The 6,385-nt window shown below is 43.1% G+C and overlaps 1 pseudogene; it reads right to left on the reverse strand.

Annotated features, from left to right (window-relative positions):
- Positions 1 to 2,450: 2,450 nt before the first annotated feature.
- LOC129061533 (nuclear transcription factor Y subunit beta-like) lies at positions 2,451 to 3,057 on the reverse strand (annotated as a pseudogene).
- Positions 3,058 to 6,385: the final 3,328 nt, after the last annotated feature.

Below are 6,385 nucleotides of genomic sequence, written 5' to 3' on the forward strand. Positions count from 1 at the left end.
TCCTCTGCTTCATCTAACCTGCTTTTGATTTCTTCTACTGTAGCCTTCATTTCAGATAGGTATTCATTTCTGTCTTTTTTTCTTTTATGACTTCTATGTTCTTTTTAATGCTTACTATCTCTTTGTTTAAGTTCTCATTGAGGTTATCCATTCTTCCCCTAAGGTCCTTGGGCATCTTTATAACCATTGTTTTAAACTCTGAGTCTGGTATTTTGGTTGCTTCCATTTCACTGAATTCTTTTTTTTTTCTGGGGTTTTCTCTTGTTCTTTCATTTGGGGCATATTTCTTTGTCTCTCTATTTTGTCTGACTTTTTGTGCTTGTCTTTTTATATTAGGTAGAAATCAATTTGTTACAATACGATGACTTTGTGATGTAGCTGTCTTGTTGGGCTCAGCGGCAGAATCTTCAGATCACCTGAGCTCAGTGCTCCAGGAAATGTTTCTCGTGGACTATGTGCACCCCCCTGTTGTAGTTGAAAGTTGCCATTGGCGCTTTCATGGGTGGAATTGATGCCTCAGGCTGGCTGATTATAAGGAGAAACCTCCATCACTGTGTATGAGTCACTGTGCAGGGGTTGCTCCACCTTCCCTGAGGTGGGGCCGTCCCCAGCAGGGTCTGGTGCCTGCCTGAATCCTCCTTTGGGTGTGCGCCTATGTGGCTATTTGGGTCAAGCCCTGGTGTGGCCTGAAGTCCTCTTTTTTAATTTCTGAAAAAACCTTTCAAACTTTATTCCATAGCAGCCATACTGATTTGCATTTCTAATATACTTGTTATTTTTTGTCCTTTTGTTAACAGTCATTCCTTCAGGTGTGACTTTTTCATTTGCATTGCTTGATTAGTTGAACACTTTTTCATGTACCTATAGGCCATCTGCATGTTTTATTTGGAAAAAATGTCTATTTAGATCTTCCACCCATTTTTAATTGGATTGTTTTGTCAATTTGCTATGAAGTTATATAAGTTTTTAATATATTTTAATATTAAGCCCTATTTAGATATGATTTGCAAACATTTTCTACCATGCAATGATTTGAATTTTAATTTTATTAATGGCTTCCTTTGTAGTGGAGAAGCTTTTCAGTTTGAAATAATCCCACTTTTTTTTTTATTACTTCTGTTGTCTTTCCCTTTTGTTAAATTCAGAAAATTACCACCAATGTCTACGTCAAGAAGCTGCAGCCTGCTAGCATTTTTATAGTTTCCAGTCTTAACATTCAAGTCTTCATCCATTTTGAACTACTTTCTGTGTATGGTATAGATAGTGGTCCATTCTCATTCATTTGCATGTAGGTGTCCATTTCCCCCAACACCGTTTATTGAAGAGACTGTCCTTTGCCTATTGTATAGTCTTGGCTTTTTTGTTATAATTTATTTATTATTTATTTACATGATCTAAGTTTAGTTTATTGCAAAGATCAAGTCAGCACACTAGGCGTTGGCAGCTTCTATTTCACACTATTCATAGCACTCAATTCTTCACTTCATTTACTCACGCACGCAAAAAAAAAAAGTCAGTATACACACAATGATGTCTGATGTTTCTTGGTTTCCATAGCACAATAGGAAACTTGACATTTCAATTTAAAAGGTAAAATGGGGATATTTATCATCAGACTATAAAATTCCTTTTCTGGAAGAGGGATACTATGGTGTCGAAGACGTTTTGGAAAAATTATATGCAAAGTGAAAGGGGCACCATTTCAAGAACAGCAGGACTACATTAAACTTAAATAAATCCCAACACTCATAGTAAACAAATCTAGTCTTAACAAAATTTCTAATAAGCTACAATCATCTTAACAGGCATGACGAACAGTGTAAACACTGTTATGGTCACCAAGTTTAATAGAGCAGACAATAATTGCTTCTGCGTTTACACGTTCTTTTTTTCAATTACATTTTTTAAAAAATGGTGCTGCTTAAGCTATGAATGTTTTAAAAAAATTAATAAATGCATCAAATGCTAAAAATCTAGCCAGATTATCATGCAAGATATTATATAACCAAGACAAATTTATAATAAATGCAATGTGCATTCAAAGTGAACTCTATATTTTATTAAAAGGGCAAACATCATGAATTGACCTAGCTGCTTACTTGGATTACAAAAGTAACATGACTCAGTATGAAAATAAGAAACTATCTACAAATCTGACAGTAATAAATGGCAACATACAATGCATACAGGAGTCATACAGAGCAACAAACTCATACAAAACAAAAATATTTTAATACCTGTAAAATCCAAATTTTTCTTCAAAATCATTCATGAAAAAGATTTTCAAGTCAGAATGAACACCTCAATTAGTCAAGCATCAGGAAGCTACATTATAATTATTTAATATACAAAGAGACATCCTTTTACTGGTCCTTTCTTTCCAATGTCGCTGCTTTGGAATCATACAGACTCTTGCTTCTCTGTATTTCCCCCTCCATCATTTCTTCTGATCATGAGGACTGAATTGATTGAACACCAGAAACCTGTTGATACGATGTGTAAACTATAACATTTTGTTGTTGACCATATGCAGCTACTAAGCCAGCTGGTAGCTGGTTAGTAAATGCCTCCTTGTTAGCTCTTCACTTAGTCCATCTGCAGCTGTGGCTGCTCTGCCGCTTCCTTTCTCTTTTCACTGCCTCTCAATTTCGAAAGGTATAATTTTAGAGGTTCTACATAACTGTCAAAGGCTAAGGTAGACATGGTAAAAAGAATATTTTCTCCATTGATTGTCTTCTGTTTCTCTTGATGGCATCTTTCACTTGCTTCAGGTGTTAATAAAGCTGATGAACTCACACATTCTTGAACACGCTCTTTGGCATCTTTTGCAATCTTTCCCGTGTGAGATATGCATTTTTAATGATCCTTGCCACATTTGTAATAGGAAGATATGTGTCTTGTTCTCTGAAACTTTCTTTTGAACCATTTGTGTCTTTGTGATCATTCTGTCCTCAGTGTATCATCATGAGGCTGTATAACAAGACTTCCTCCAATATAGTCTGCAGAAAGTCCTGGTTGAGAAGCATCTGTGGTAGAACTGTCACCATCCATTTTCATGAAATACTGTCAGAACCGTGTTGTTAGTGGTGTTCAAGAACTCACTCCAGTCTGAATCGGGGCCTAATCTTTGCCCCATTTCAACCTCCAGTGCAGCCCTGCTTGGCTCCCATCTCCAATCGGCTGTTTGGCTGGACAGAAAATGGCTGCGAGGGAACCAGTCCCAGCGTGGGGCTCCGCTTCCAGCACTCAGCATCCGCTTTTTTTGTTATAATTAATTGACTATATATAGGTGTGGGTTTATTTCTGGGTTCTATTTTTGTTGTTGTTGATCCATGTGTCTAGTTTCTTTTTGTTTGTAAATAAGGATTGTAGTGCCATTGGCGGAATCCCAGCCTATGCCCAATCCTCGCTAGGGGAGGACCTGAGACTTACTGGCCCCTTAGATTTGCAGCTGGGCCCTGGAGCCCCTCTGGTTTGGTACGAGGACACTGCTCCACCTGGAAACTGAGTCTGGACTTCCCTGTGCACAGCTGTACCCCACTTGAGTTGGCAAGTTGGCTATGCAGAATCTTGAATAATTTGAATAATTTCAAGATTCTGCATAGCCAAAACAAATTTGGCTCTGGCTGGTGTGGCTCAGTGGATTGAGTGCCGGCCTGCGAACCGAAGGGTTGCTGATTTGATGCCTGGTTAGGGCACATGCTTGGGTTGAGGGTCAGGTCCCTTGTAGGGGGCACATGAGAAGTAACCACATATTGATGTTTCTCTCCCTCTCTTTCTCCCTCCCTTACCCTCTAAAACTAAATAAAATCTTAAAAAAAAAAAGAAAAAAAAAGAGCGCTGGCCTGAGAACCAAAGGTTTGCTGGTTTCATTCCTGGTTTAGGGCACATGCCTGGGTTGCAGGCCAAGTCCCCACTAGGGGATGTGGGAGAGGCAACCACACATTGAGGTTTCTCTCCCTTTCTTTCTCACTCCTTTCTCCTCTTTCTAAAAATAAAATCTTTAAAAGAAAGAAAATATTTTTTAAAAACTCACCAAACTTGGAACAGAATCTAGAGCCCAGATATAAACCTTCATATACATGGCAAAGTGTTTTTCTACAAGGGTGCCAAGACCACTTAATGGGGAAAGGACATACTTTCAACATATTGTATTGGGAAAAGTGGCAAACTGAAAGTAAGGCATGAGGATTCCGCGCATACAGGGACCAAGGCAGAGTCCCTGAGCGAGCTCAGTCCACAGGTGACCAGCCCTGAGTGGCATTGCTAATTTGGAATATTTTAACCATGGAAGGGGCAGTGTATTGTTCTTCCTGGGATAGACACTTACTCTGGATACAGATTTGCCTTCCCCACATCAATGCTTCTGTCAAAACCACGACGCATGGATTTGGAGATGTCCTATCCGCTGTCACGGTGTTCCACACAGCATTGTTTCTGATAAAGGAACTCATTGCATAGGAAATGAAGTGTGGCCATGAGCAAATGCTCATGGGATTCACTGGTCTTCCCATATTTCCCACCGTCCTGAGGCAGCTGGACTGATATGACAGCAGAATGGGCTTTGGAGGATAGTCAGTGTCCTCTGGGTCGCTTTGCCTTGCGGGTCTGGGGCGATGTTCTCCAGGAGGCTGTGTGCGCTCTAAATTAGAGTTCATCATATGGCACTGATTTTCCTGTAGCCAGGGTTTTCCAGGGATCGAGGGTGGAAACAGGAGTGGCGCCGTTCACTGTTGCCACTGTGACCCCCTAGTGATCCATTAGCAGCATTTTGGCTGCCCATCATGTGACTTTATGCTCTGCTGCCCTAGTGGCCTTAATTCCTGACCGAGTCTTCGACCAGGAGACACTTTGATTTCACCGAACTGGCAGCTAAGCCTGTCCCTGACCACTTTGGTGCCCTCAGGCCTTTGAATCAGCTGGCAAAGGATAAGATTTCAGTACTGACAGGGGTGACTAATCCCGATTACCAAGTGGAAATTGGTCAGCTGCTCCGCTATGAAGGTAAAAAAAAAACACAAAAAAACAAGGTCTGCCATTCAGAATATTTCTTAGGGTATCTTGGTAACACCATGCTCTATGATTAAAGTCAATGGAAAAATACAAGAAACCAATATCAGGATAACCTATCGCCCAAAGATTTCAGGAATAAAAGTTTGGGTCATTAAGTTAGGCAAAAAAACATGACTAGCTGAGATGCTTGCTGATATGAATAATGGAAGCAGTTACTGGTGGTTGCAGATCCCACCTGTGAAAAGCTACAACCGCCCCCCCCCCCACATGAATTATATATATAATTTACAGAAAGTGAAAAAAACTGGCGAACTAAATCTTTGCTGCAGATGTGGGCTCCTTCTTAACTCGCAGAGAACTTTGATCTTTTCACCCTGCAAGCCCGCCCCCTTAGCTCCTTGTTAACCTCCATTTCCACCTTTTCTCATGCTGCACTACCTCCAGGGCCCACCAGGGGGCAGACACTCCCACTAACAAGACCTTGACCTGGGCCGGGCTCTGGGCTACAGAAAAGCGGGGACTGGAACTGAGGCCAGAGGCTTTTCAGCCTAGTCCTCTCTGATGACAGATAGGGAGACTGAGGATGAAATCTGCCCAGTACCGAGAGCTCAGGGTTCAGTGCGGGGCTTTCTGCTTCCTAATAGTATCCTGACCCCTCATGCCCACCTTGAGACTCACCCCCTGACAGTCGTCCATCACACTGTCCAGCAGCTGCAGGTAAGTGAGGATGGTGCTCGAGGAGGAGGAGGAGGGCGCCCTGTGCCTTCAGTGCCGGGCGGTGAGGAGCAGCCACTCAGCCTTGGCCTCCTGCCCCCACCCCCACTCCAGGGTCCCCGCATGGACCTGCCTAGGACCCTTAGCAGCCTTTTCTTCATTTCGCCTTCTCTTCCCTTCCAGGGCACCAGAACCACTCCAGTCACCTCCAGGACCAGCTTTGAACAAATTCCAAAGTAAATGGTTCCTGCCTGCCCGCACCTCCGTCCCCCCGATTCATCCTGTATCCCGCTCTTCCAGGCCAAGAGCAATGCAGGCCTCCCAGGCTCCGTGGCACCAAGGCACCGGGCGCTGGGCTGGAGAGGGAAGGCCTGCTCTCTGAAGCGGGCCTCCAGCGGGGACCGAGGGGGGCCACTCCGGGGCCCTTCCCCCACAGGCACGCTTTTATTTAAAAGGCAAATCACTTTTATCTAAGTAGCCAGAAGATCCGACCAGCCTAGATGAGGGTTTCACTGGGTCCCCTGAGCCCGGAGGTCTCGTGGGACTGGGCAGGGGGCGCTCATGTTGCCACCTGGGGCCTCCATTCCCACTTCTACAAAGCAGATCTGTTTCTACCAGTGTTGGTTTCAGGACAAAGTTCTCCTGATGCAAAAGATGC

The sequence above is a fragment of the Pteronotus mesoamericanus genome, unplaced genomic scaffold (assembly GCF_021234165.1).
Source record: "Pteronotus mesoamericanus isolate MK-2021 breed Mesoamerican mustached bat unplaced genomic scaffold, CSHL_Meso_final scaffold_636, whole genome shotgun sequence".
NCBI lineage: Eukaryota > Metazoa > Chordata > Mammalia > Chiroptera > Mormoopidae > Pteronotus > Pteronotus mesoamericanus.